This window comes from Adiantum capillus-veneris, chromosome 29, assembly GCF_014529385.1.
Source record: "Adiantum capillus-veneris isolate H3 chromosome 29, ASM1452938v2, whole genome shotgun sequence".
Taxonomy (NCBI): Eukaryota; Viridiplantae; Streptophyta; class Polypodiopsida; order Polypodiales; family Pteridaceae; genus Adiantum; species Adiantum capillus-veneris.
Genome location: NC_140959.1, coordinates 115946457 through 115960053, shown reverse-complemented (window position 1 = coordinate 115960053; position 13597 = coordinate 115946457).

Genomic DNA, 13597 nt, shown 5'->3' with positions numbered 1-13597 from the left:
CTCTAAGTCGCCATGAAGGAACGCCATATTTACATCCATTTGCTCAAGATTTAAGTCATGAGCAGCCACAAGGCTTAAGACAAGCTTAATTGAGTTCATTTTTACAACAAGAGAAAATATTTCATTAAAATCAATACCATTCTTTTGAGAAGACCCTTTTACCACAAGCCTGGACGTATACCTTTCCTTCCCAACTTCTTTTTCCTTCAGGTCATACACCCATTTGTTATGTAGTGCCCGCTTACCTTTAGGAAACTCAACCAAATCCCATATTTTGTTGTGATGTAATGAGTCCATCTCAACTTGCATGCTCTTCATCCATTCTTCTTTGGATTTGTGTTGCATAGCTTCTTCGTATGATTTTGGCTCTCCAGAATGTGAGACCAAGAGATGGTTGAAAGAAGGAACAAACCTTTCTGGAGGTCTACTTGCTCTTGTAGATCTTTGGGGAATAGGTTGAGTCTCCTCATTTGGTTGACGTTGCTGCAAGTCACCATTTGCACTCCTTGAGTCTTCACCGTCCTCAAGCTCCATGTACTCATCACCTGTGTCTTTTGTTTGTTTTCTTTCCAAGTAATCTTTGTACATATTTTGTTTGTTGAAAATTACATTTCTACTCCTAAAGATTTTACCATCTTCAGGATTCCATAGGCGATACCAAAGTCAGCTTCTGTATAGCCAATGTAAAAACACTTTTTGGACTTTGCATCTAGATTTGACCTTAAGCTTCTATCTATGTGCATGAAAGCCTCACACCCAAACACTTTAAGAAATGAATAAGTCACCGGTTTACCTGTCCATGCCTCTTCTGGAACTCCCCCATCCAATGCCGTTGCGGGTGACTAGTTGATTAAGTACACATACGCACTTACTGCTTCCGCCCAAATCTCTAGCGGTAGGCTTGCATGTAGCCGCATTCTTCATGCTCGCTCCATGATTGTTATGTTCATCCTTTCCAAAATGCCATTTTGTTGAGATGTCCTTGGGGTTGTCCTTTGTCTCCGAATGTCATTGCTGGCACAAAATCTTTCAAAAGCTTGGCTGCAATATTTGCCTCCATTGTCTGATTTGAGGCATTTAACTTTGGTACCTGCTTCATTCTCCACAAAGGCTTTCCACCTTTGAAATATAGAAAATACATTGGATTTATTCTTCATTACATAAACCCATGTTTTCTTAGTTGCATCGTTTATGAATGTTACATAGTACAACAAGCCACCAAGGGATGGTGTACTTGCAGGACCCCAAACATCAGAATACCAATTCAAGTTTTTTATTTTTTCTTTCATTTCCTAATTTTTAAATTTTACTCTCTTTTGTTTACAGTAAACACAATTCACAAAACTCTAAGTCCACTTCTTTCAAACATGGTGGAATCTTCTTTGATTGAAGGATTTGCATTCCTTTGGCATTCATGTGCCCAAGCAGTAGTGCCACACTGCACTGCCGATTTTTATAGCTGTTGCACAAGATGAAGGTTGTGTGCTAAGAGTACACAAGTAAAGTATACCAATCTTTTCTCCTTTGGAAACCACCAAAGACCCCTTTGAGATCTTCCAACGTTTTTTCCGAATGCAATGTTGTGACCTTCATCATCCCTCTTGTAGAGATCAAATTCTTGCGGAGAGACATCTTTAAGCTTCCATTCATTTCCATTAGCAGTTTTTACATAAATTGTACCTTTGTCAATAATTTCACAAGCTTCATCATCTCCCAAGTACACACACCCAAAATTACCTTTGATGTAATCTTGGAAATGTTGCTTGTGTGGTGTCACATGAAATGAAGCCCCGTAATCTACTATCCAAGAATTAAACACATTGTCTAATGAAAGAATTAGAGCATCTTACTCTACTTTACCTACCACATTGGCCTCCAATGTTGGCTTGTTGTCTTGAGATTCCGCCTCATTCTTCTTCTTGGACCAGCAATCCTTCTTTACATGGCCCTTCTTGCCACAATTCCAACAATCAAGAACTCACTTTGTGCATGACTTGCTCTGCCTTGAGCAATCACGACTCTTTTGATTTTTGAACCTTTCCCTAGCCTTCCTCTTGTTTCCACTTACAATGCAGCACTTGAAGATTCAGATGTGCTTCTCCTTTGCATTTCCTCACTTAGGAGAACACCCACAACATCATCAAACTTAAGAGTATTTGTGCCAGAGATAGAGTTACTTACAGTCATCACAAAGCTATCCCAAATATCCAGTAGAGATGATAGTTTAAGGAGATCTCGCACTTCATCATCAAAATTGACCTTCACCAATCGAAGTTGACTTATGTTGGTGTTAAAGTCATTTAGGTGTTCTACAATTGAGCCACTTTTGCCATTTTTAGATTAAACAAGCTCTTCATAAGAAATACCTTATTGGATGCCAATGGTTTCTCGAAAAGGCCATCAAGTGACTTCATCAAGTCCTCCGTGGTCTTCATCTCTGAAATGTTGAAGGCCACCGTTGAAACCAAGATTGGCCGGATTGTTCCTAATGCCTTTTGGTCAAGGACAATCCATGCTTTATCTGCCATTGTTGCAGGCTTTTTTGCAAGATCACCTAGTGGCAAATAAAGGTCCTTCTGGTAAAGATAGTCTTCAATCTACATCTTTCAATGTTGGTAGTTTTTGCCGTTGAACTTCTCAATCTTGAGCTTCCCTTCCTCCGCCATTACTCCCACTCAATTCAAGGAATCCTTTCCTTGAGATACTTTAGCTAGAAGCAAACCTTGCTTTGATACCAATTGTTAGGAAATAGGACGTAGCTAAGTAGATATTAGAGTAGTTACTTAATGGAGAGAGATAATTTTCATACAAGAGAGATTATAGAGAGAGAGAGAGCACACAGTATACGTGGTTCACCCAATGTGTGTTGCATCCACAGGAAATCAACCACTCAATGGATTTAGTAATTCGAACAAGAAGTAGGTTACAAAGGGATTTAACCCTTAATAGAGCTCCCGCCTTGCTTTACCCTCACCACCTCACACCCACCTTGTTGCATCAACTTCACAATGCACCACAATGATGCTTTGTATGTAGAAGAGGCCTCCTTTTATAGGCCAAAGGGGTTGCCTTCTCTCATTAGAGGCAGTCGTGTGTAGCTGCCCTTGTGTAGACTAGTCCAAGTTGGACTCTCCAACACGCCCATGTTTGGCCTCCCTTGAGAAGACAACTCCGTCTTGAAATCGGCCACCGGCAAAATTGACTACCAACTAGCAATTTTTCGACCACTTTTCGGCCACCATCCGGTCATAATATTCTAGAGAAAAGGAATATTCCAACGAGGGTGTGAATTTTTTGTTTTACCGCAAGTGATTTTCATCATGCATGATGGCTTCTCCTCATAATGGGGGCCTTACAAATGTACGTCTTTAATACTAAAAATTACAAGGTAAATCAGACTCCATACTTAACAGGAAGGAATGAATCCTTGCCAATATACACAACTAATGTAGCTAACAAGTTTAGAATTGGGGGCAAAGCGTGATCAAATGCAGGCACATTATTAAGTGTTCTTTGTATACAGGTTTAATACTACAAGAAGAAGTGGTTGCCAACCATCCTTACAGAGGTAAGTTACCATTAAAGGTAGGAAACCACAATCCAAGAGAGAATCAATTTTTTTTAGTATTGCACAAGCAAAGACTCCTTGCCTTGGCTCCTTTCATCCTATGTAGCCACACCAAATTGTTCTCTTTTGTCCCACTAGGTTGAATGCATGCTGCTAGGAAATAATACTCACGCGTTTTTTTCGTTGTATTATCGTAAATTTAAGTTGGAATGAAAATTAATTTTACTTGATGCTTTTGAACTATAAATAAAAACATATAAGTTGTGTGTGTGTGTGTGTGTGTGTGTGTGTGTGTGTGTGTGTGTGTGTGTGTGTGAGAGAGAGAGAGAGAGAGAGAGAGAGAGAGAGAGAGAGAGAGAGAGAGAGTATTGAACCTCTTTCACACTACAAAGAGGCAAGTTTTTGAGTTTTACACCAGCAAGGACTCCTTGCCTTGGCTCCTTTCACCCTATGTAGTCACACTAGGTGGTTCTCTTTTGTCCCATTAAATCTTTATAGGTTGGTATCATGCTGCTAGGAAAAAACAATCGCAAGTTTTTTTTTGTATTATCATAAATTTAACTTGGAATGATAATTAATTTTTGCTTGATGCTTTTGAACTATAAATAAAAGCATGTCATTGTTGGAAATGCAATTATAGAAATGAACGCAAAGATGGAGAAGATGAAAGTGAAGATCAAGAGCACACAACGCAGGAAGTAGTATTGATGAACATGCCAATACAAAGATTAGGCTGGCCTTGGCATTTGAGTCAAACACACTCAACCGTAGTTGTGAAAGTTGCCTTGGACTTAGCATCACAACTAGAAGTGGCAGATGTAGGCCAATTTTCAAACAAGATATGTTGCAGCCGGAAGCCTGGCTGCCCTGAAATCATCCAAGATAACACAATATAACACGTAAATCGGCAAATCCCCATACCTGACGAATCCCATAGCACAGAATTGAACCCATACGCGAGCAGAGAGAGAGATTGAGAGCTCGAGAGGATAAAAGAGCACATGCCGGCGCACCTCCTATAGCGGAGTGCTACGCCGACACGGCGAGAGAGAAGAGGGGAGAGGAGAGAAGAAGTACACAGACACTGGGTGCAATCTCCCCCCGTGCAAGAGTGACCATTTCCCTCTTGCACGTATTTAATTTATAGATTCTTGAATGGTCAAAGTGAGTACAAACTGGCCGGCCGGTCATAAATGGCCAAAGCTCATAAAGAGCACTTGAATAATAAAATGTACATAAAATATGATATCCTTTGCAATAGCCTAGCTTTGTCAAGCCTTTTCCACCTGTCAGCTGTAATAAATAATAAAATGTCAATTCTATAACATACCTCTCCGTTGGAAAGCAACTGTCCTCAGTTGCAAAGATAAGAAATCTGCAAACGATACTTGTAAGAAACAATGATTAGAAATCGGTGTCAAAAAATTTGGCATATAATGAAACTAAACAACGTTGTTTATGCTCGCCGTCATCCACATACTACCTATTCTAGTGTCCCATACCACTAGAATAAGCAGTATATGTCATAGCCTGATGAATCAGGATATCATTGGTCACACTCATCATCAATTTCATTAATGTCAAGTCCCATCACATAAACACTGCCGTGACAAAATAATCATCAGATATGAAATTCCAATCCAATTCCAAGTCCACAATATAATTCCAAATCCAAATCACTTTCATTATGTACCCGGGTAACAAAATCATACCAGTTACAGTGGTGGCCAACGCGACTGCAGCATGATTTTGTGATTGGTGTTGCCTAAATCGGCAAATCTACACCAATAAGACGTGCTGCTAGATCGGCGAATATGCACTAATGATGCCTATATCGGCGGATCTGCATGTACCATTGTGAATTTGCAATTTGTCAGTGTACTGCCTAAATCAGCGGATCTGCACAAATAACTGGTGTTGCCTAAATCGGCGGATCTACACCAAGGTGAGCATTTACACACTGCCTAAATTGGCGGATTTGTGTGCATGTGACCAATGGACTAGACAAGACATAAAAACAAAACATTGACTACTTGTGTGACACCACATTGGAGTATAGTTGAGTAGCAGAGTACTTACACATTTTTGTTCACTATTCGAGAGCACCTTAACTCATATAAGCAGCAGCATAGCTTAATGATAAATCAACTAAAGAAAAATTCCTTTCAATATAATTAGAAGTGATGACCTTAGTAGCAGACTGAGTATTCATGTTAGAGCACAATGAAGAGAAATGAAATATGAAAAGAGGAATGACATATTTGATGTACATACCCAAAGGGTAAACTGTATTTGAATATATAGACCATTGTTGGTATATGGATAAGTTACAAGTGCTGCAACTCGCGTTTTACATCAAAGTATACCAATAGATCCAAAATGTTTTAGCATGGGGTTAATAATTGGTCAGGAACTTGCAATGGCAACTACAAAAGGGATTAGTATACAATCGAGACAAAGGTGAGACAACTGAACGGAAAGAAAATGTTGACTTTAAATAGCATAGATCAACTAGTGCCACTAACCAAAAACAAATACAAGAATAAAGTGCGAGTTGTTGCACGGCAACTTGTGCTCATGCAGTTTGTGAAGCACCTAATTTTGGTCTAAAGTTTCATTAAAAAAACTATTGTTAACTCAATGACCATGTTTAACTAGAATGAGCAAAGGTGCTCCAGGTAAGTGTCAATTGTGAGGGTGGTTAGTGTATGATACTAGTGTCCAAATTATATATATGAGTCATGCCCTGTGTGTTGTGTAGGTCGAGGTAGACGCGTGTTCTCGAATGTATTACTATTATTTTTATTGCAAATAGTGAATTATTATACATTACGTAATTGTCCAAAATCATGTTAGTAATTGTCCAAAAATCTAACATGATTGATGTCAATTACCAAAACATAACAATAGGGATGTGACGGGAGGTTGTGAAGAGAGGGAGAAATAAAATGTAATGTTATCGTAATAGTCTTTAAAATGCCAAACTTACCTAAGAACACAAAGTGAGAAAATCCTTGTGAATCTAATCCTCAATGTCCGATGCGTCTATGTCATTGACCAACAACCAAGAGGGAAGAAAAAGAAATGAAAGGAAATGTTATATTAACAGTCTTAAAATACCACAATTACAATCCTTGTGGATCTAATCTAATGCCTCAGTACAAAATAAAATGTCGTAAAGCAAAAGACTGGAAAAATAATCATGAGCATCGTCAATGCTTGAGCATACTTGACAGCGGACACTGTGACCTAGTTGCCGTTGAGTGTCTGCAGCTTGTCCACCATATGGCTGAGAGCAAGGGAGAACAGTACTACGTTTCCAGGCAATGAATGACAATCGTGAGACACTATGTCAGTTTTTTTAATTAATTATTTATTTATTATTATTATTTTAATAATTTGTTAAATTTTCACAATAAATGTCTACAAGTATGGCTCAAACTGAAAGTGAAAATACAAAATTAGCTTCAAAACTATAAAAATTATGTGAAGCATTACAGGCAGCGAGTTTTTGTTCGACGGGCTTGCTAGAGCTTCATCAATAGCCGCCTCTATAGGTAGTCGCACGAGGAGATGGAGAAATGAAATGAAATGCTATATGAACACTTTACAAAAAGCCAAATTGAGACAATCCTGTGAACAGGATCCAATGCCTGGGTATAACTGAAAATGAAGCAAAGTAAAAAAATTAAATAAAATAAAAAATCATCAGGAATGTGTTGCGGCACGCACTGTCCAGCTTCGTCAATGTTCAAGGATGCTCTGCATCGAGCGTCGCCTAAGAAGGTATTGGAGTGGCTCTTCATGAAGAGGTTTAGGGAGAGGGCGCCAGGGCTGCTTGCATACATGCATGCACAGACCAGCGCATACCTAGAACACAAAGAGAGAGAGAAAGGGAGAAATTGACGCGATAATTGCTTGCTCTTAGTTCAGTGGGGGGTTTATGCTAATGCTTTTTCTGCAATCAAGCCAAGATTGTTGTAACAATTCTTGTTTAAGATTGAGAAGTTGAGCTGAGATTCTATGGCTTCTGCAGCAAACGAAATTTATAGGAGGAGGGAGTGTTCCCAACTGTCTTTACTTCCATCCTCTCTCCCTCCAGGCTCCACTTTTGACACGTTCAAAGAGGCCATACGAAGAGGCTGCATCCTTCTCAGCTTTACTGGCTTGCATCCTTCTCAGCTCACCTGCTTCAATTGTTGGTGTTCGTGTGGTGTTGTAGTATTCCATGAAGGGCTCACGAGCGCAAGAGAAAGTGGAGGACGCAGCGCTGCAAAAGAGGGCAACTGCAAGTGAGCGAGGGAGCTTGATCAGGAGGATGAGGTGGTCAGCAGCTCAGGAGGATGACATTCAAAGGGCTGGCTACAGAGGCTGCAAGAGGAGAGCTGCCTGTCCGCAGGGGCTGGGTCCATTGTTTGGCGCCATGCATAACACAAAAGTGGTGGGCACTGGTTAGCGTTCAGTACTGGGAGTGGGGTGTGGTAGAAGTGAAGGTGGGTGTGCGAAGTCGAAGTGAGCTGGAGATAGAGGTTGTGGGCACCACGAGGTCCTCAGAACTACAACCGCCATTGATTGCTCGGTGGTTGACGCCATGCAGGCAATTGAGAGGGGAAAAAGAAAAAAAAAGAAATTCAAAGATGCTTAATGTCGCACGGTTGTTGTGGCCGGGAGGAGAGGGAGGAGTAGTTGGCTGGTGCGAATTAAGAGAGAGAATCAGTACTGCACATAATCTGTTTATGTCGGGCTGCATGGCGGTTGGCAGCGCAGTGTGTGTAAGAGAGAGTGGGATAGTTAAAGTGAGGTTGGCATGCGAGAGAGAGAGAGAGAGAGAGAGAGAGAGAGAGAGAGAGAGAGAGAGAGAGAGAGAGAGAGAGAGAGAGAGAGAGAGAGAGAGAGAGAGAGAGAGAGAGAGATTATGTGGCTCCAAGCCTGCATGGCAGCTTATACATGCGAGCATGGGTGGTGGGTGAGAGCAAGCATGTGAGTTGCGCTCACTTGTGTGGGTATGAGAGCACCCATCACCTACACCACAGTTTGCTATGCAGGAAAGGACTGAGAGGAAAAAAAAACAAAAACAAAAAAAACAAAAAAAAATCCCACCAGTCTTTACTTCTTCTGCGTAACGGCTGCATGCAGCCCGCGTGAACTCGCGGTTGGAACAGATGGGGTAAGCTGCTCTCTTGGTTCCAGTTAAGGACAAAGACAGGCACAACAAGGCGGGTGTGTCGTGCACGAGGATGCACTGACGGCCAGCTATGGCACAGGAAAGCGCGCTGAGAGAGAGAAAGAGAGAGAGAGCGCTTCTTGTGTGGATTTTGTGATATGCGGCTCCACAAACAGCGCAAATGTATTAATGTATGTATCAATGATGTCAAATAGTGGCAGAACGTGGAAAGCTCAGGGCAATATTCATGGCGTCTGTGTGTGGGGAAGGCGGTCATGAGTCTACTTAAAGGGACACCCTTCATTGAGATTGTTCTAGTAGTCGCCTTGGCAGTAGAGTGGCCGGAAATCTAATTGGGGCATCCAGGAAAAGGGGCAACGAAAGAGAGTGCTCCTCTGTTTTCTATAATAAAACCAGGAATCACCCTTGTCAAAAGGGTAATTAATCTCTTGGAGATGGTGCCCACGGCGAGAGTAAGAAGAAAAACCATCATGTGCTTCTCTTTATTCAATAATTCCACGGCTCTCTCTTCTTCTAATAATCAAGCTCCATCTTCTTCTAATAATGAAGCGTTCTTCATTATATGCTAATTTATCTTAATTGAACTCTTAATAAACTTAATCTTATTGTAATTGATAACAATTCTATGCACTATATATATATATAAAATCAAACCAAGCATCATTAAGAAGTAATGCAGACTTAGCTGTGGAATTTGAGTTGATTAGGAATGTCATCATTGTCACGTTTCCAACACTACCAGGGATGTTTTTCTGATCTCTGATACCACTGCAATACAGTCGGAAGCCTGGCTGCCCTGCAAATCATCCAAGATAACACAATATAACACGTAAATTGGCAAATCCCCATACCTGACGAATCCCATAGCACAGAATTGAAGCCATATGTGAGCAGAGAGAGAGATTGAGAGCGCGAGAGGATAAAAGAGCACGTGCAGGCGCACCTCCTATAGCGGAGTGCTACGCCGACACGGCGAGAGAGAAGAGGGGAGAGGAGAGAAGAAGTACACAGACACTGGGTGCAATCTCCCCCCGTGCAAGAGTGACCATTTCCCTCTTGCACGTATTTAACTTATATATTCTTGAATGGTCAAAGTGAGTACAAATTGGCCGGCTGGTCATAAATGGCCAAAGCTCATAAAGAGCACTTGAATAATAAAATGTACATAAAATATGATATCCTTTGCAATAGCCTAGCTCTGTCAAGCCTTTTCCACATGTCAGCTGTAATAAATAATAAAATGTCAATTCTATAACAAGATATGCATGAGTTGTAATCGTCAAGGGGAATCTATGCAACAATGTCTCAATATGATTTGTCTAGCACAAAGCAATGCCTCTAGCAACCTGCTTAAACTATATGCCCAAATAATGCTACAAATCCCCCCAATATGACATCTTAAAAGAGGCATCCAAATCAAACTTAAATCAACAAAAAATCCCTTATTTAGTCCAGTGAGATGTTGACATATAGTGATTAGAAATACATCATCTGCACGCTTGACATACAAAGTCCTCTCAATTGGATTGTTCTGAAAACCATCTATAGCCAAGCAAGCAATATTTTTTTCATACCAAGTACAAGATGCTTACTTAAATCCATACAATGCCTTCTTAAGCCTACACACCTTGTTTTCTTGCCCTTTTTGAGCAAAACTATGAGACTACAATGCATACACTCCGTCATGCAAATCATCATTCAAAAGCGTAGTCTTTATGTCCAACTAATATACATTCCTGCAACCATTACGAGCTATCTATGCACAAATGATACGAATTGGATTCATACGGAAAGTGAAAATAAAAGTCTCATCAAAATCAATGCCCTTCTTTTAAGCATACACTTTTGACCCAAGTCTAGTCTCATAGAGATCAACATACCATCAAGCTTTCGTTTTAACTTGAAAAAAAGGCCCACTTAAAACCAATGGCCTTTTTTCTCGTAGAGTCACACAAAGTCCACGTCCCATTCTTCACAATAACATAATACTCAAACAGCATTGCAGCCAACCAAATGTTTGAATTTTGTGCTTCATCAAATGACAAAGGCTCTTCCTCATCATACTTACTAGACACATCCAAAACATGATGATCTAATGCATAAGAGGTATGTTGGAAACCTAAATGAGTACAAAAAGACAAAGGTGCACCCAATCCTATCGCGCAAGTTTTTCACCAACAGTCTTGCCCTCTTGTAAATATGTATTAGATAATAGATGATCTATAGTGTCATTTTTGAAACCTACATAAGGTTGCACATTTGCCTCATTAGGACTTGCATTCATACTTCCAGCACTGAATAAAGGTAACAATATATCATATATACTTTTGAGCTCCTATTTGTCTCCTTGTTGCACACTGACAAGGGTTGATCTACATCTTCCACAAAGACAACACTTCAACTAATGAAGATACACTTTGTTTGCATATGATACAACCTGTAGCCTTTTCTTTCTAGATTGTAACCAATAGAAATACATTTCATACCCTTATCATCCAATTTTTTGCATGGTTGCTCAAACACCAAAGCATAAGCTAAGCAACCAAACACATGTAAGTGACCAGTGGATGGCTTCTTGCCATGCCAACCCTCATAAGGGTCGATAGATAACAATGATTTAGTGGGACACTAGTTTAGTACATACGCAACGCACACTCAACTTCAAGCGAAAACACATGTGGCAAAGCTTGGCTTTCGACCATACATCATGCCATCTCCATAAGTTGCTTTTTTCCCCTTTTTGCAAGGCCATTTTACTGAGGGATATACATCGCTATAGAATGGTGTTTTTTCCACACATTTCTTATTCACATTGAGCTTATACAACCCACAAAATAAAGTACCAAGTGCCACAATAGAAACAACAAAATTGCGAGTATACACGGTATGCCCACATATTTTGCTATATATGCATCATGAGTAGATTTTGTTATACATGCATCATGAGCAGATGGGTCATAATGATGTTGCATACTAAAGTCCCATTCTTTATTCTGCACAACATTAGCTGTCCGGCATTCTTCTTTTGCTGTGCATCCACAAATGCCTATTCAACATCATGTTGCTTAGCTCTATTTTTTTGGATTGGAGACAATCAAGCTTTCACATCATCTTTACCCTCTATCACAAAGCCTTAAGGTGGAGGCAAAAGTCTGTTAAGAATCTAACAATGCATCAAGGACTGTCAACACAAGAGTATTGTCAAAAATAATCTCACCAATCATAGTTAATTGCTCCTAGTAATAGATACATCCATATCCTCCTCCTTGTGCATAACCTTGGACTCTAGATCCTTACACATGTAAGCAACTTTTGCCAAATTCGTACTTGCATACAAAGAAGCTAGCCTATCCCATGCTTGTTTTGCTCTTCGCGCTTAGTGAATGTGTGAAGTAATGTAACACTTAAAAAAAGGCACAATCAATGCATGAGCCTGCTCATCCTTAGCATTCCAACTTGCTCACTCAATAGTAGGCAAAACAATTCTAGTAGTAGAGCTGCTAGAATTTGCACTATCATCCATATAACCTGGCCTTACATCATAACCTTGCACAATGTTCTAAACACCCTTTGCAATAGAGACATACTGCATCATGTATGCCCAAAGTGCGTACCATCCCATTTTTCCTCAACAAACAATGTGGAAAACATCATTGTTGTTAGCCATAGCCGATCACTGCACTTGATGCAAGAATTGATTGTATAGAAGAAAAGCTGCCCTTTGCTATATAGCACAACCCACAATATAAAGTGCTTGTTTTGCAAAAAATTGCATTGTCAAAAACTGCACAAAAGGAAGAAATTTCTTGCGTAGTACTGCCAATAGTGTACTTTAGGATTCAAAGCCTTGCTTATTGTAGTGAGCTTACTTCAACACAAGCTACATATCAAATGACCATGCACTATATTTTTTGTTGTTGTAAGGTCTAACCTTAACAAAATCTCTACCTTTGTTGTCACATATAACATAATAGCCATGCAGACTTGAAAGAGCGCAATTCATGGATGCCTACACATAGTGCGTACATAAAACTCTTACTTTGAATATTTTCATTTGGGTGTCGAGCTTCAATTGCTCTATTCTATGATTATCCCAAGTGTGCTCTTTGTAAAGTTTGCTATTGACTTCATTATTTTTAATTTCTTCAAGGTCTCATACCTCCACTCATAGACCGGCCATAGCTCTGATATATGAGGGTTGGAGCACATAGTGGTACGGAGCAAGAGAGGATAGACTACACACAGATTGGGGTGGAGCACATAAAACAATGTGCTATGTCTCCTTATTCTTTTGTCAGCAGCAAAGAATAAGTATATACAAGTTAGTGAGTTAATGATTGACCAAACATGGCTAGCAAAGTGGCCCTTTAACCCCAACACCACGCATACTTGGAAACACTAGTGGGATGATTCTTTTTGCTCCTGTTGCCACAAACCCTCACATTGCCACGAGATTTTTGCTATCCACTATGTTATGTGTCCAACCTGTTCACAATGTTGTGACTCTATCATGGCCACTAGCATCATGAAACGGTGGCAACAAGCTAGTTGTCAACATTAGAGGTTGCGCTTCTGATTTGGATGTAACTTTTATCGACTCATAGCCACTGTTCAACAAGTAAATTTAATGCAATACTTCCAAAAAAAAGAAGGACAAATTTTTAGGGCTCTCTTTGGTCTGCAAGAAAATTCATATAGTTGCTTCCCATGCAAGGCTTATTTTTGAACGATGACCCAAATACCCAAATAATTGTAGGTGCAATTAAGCTTTCTCATCCCCCCCAAGGGGGAGTGTCATTTAATCATGAGGTATGGAGCACCTTACAAGTTCAAAGAGACTCTGT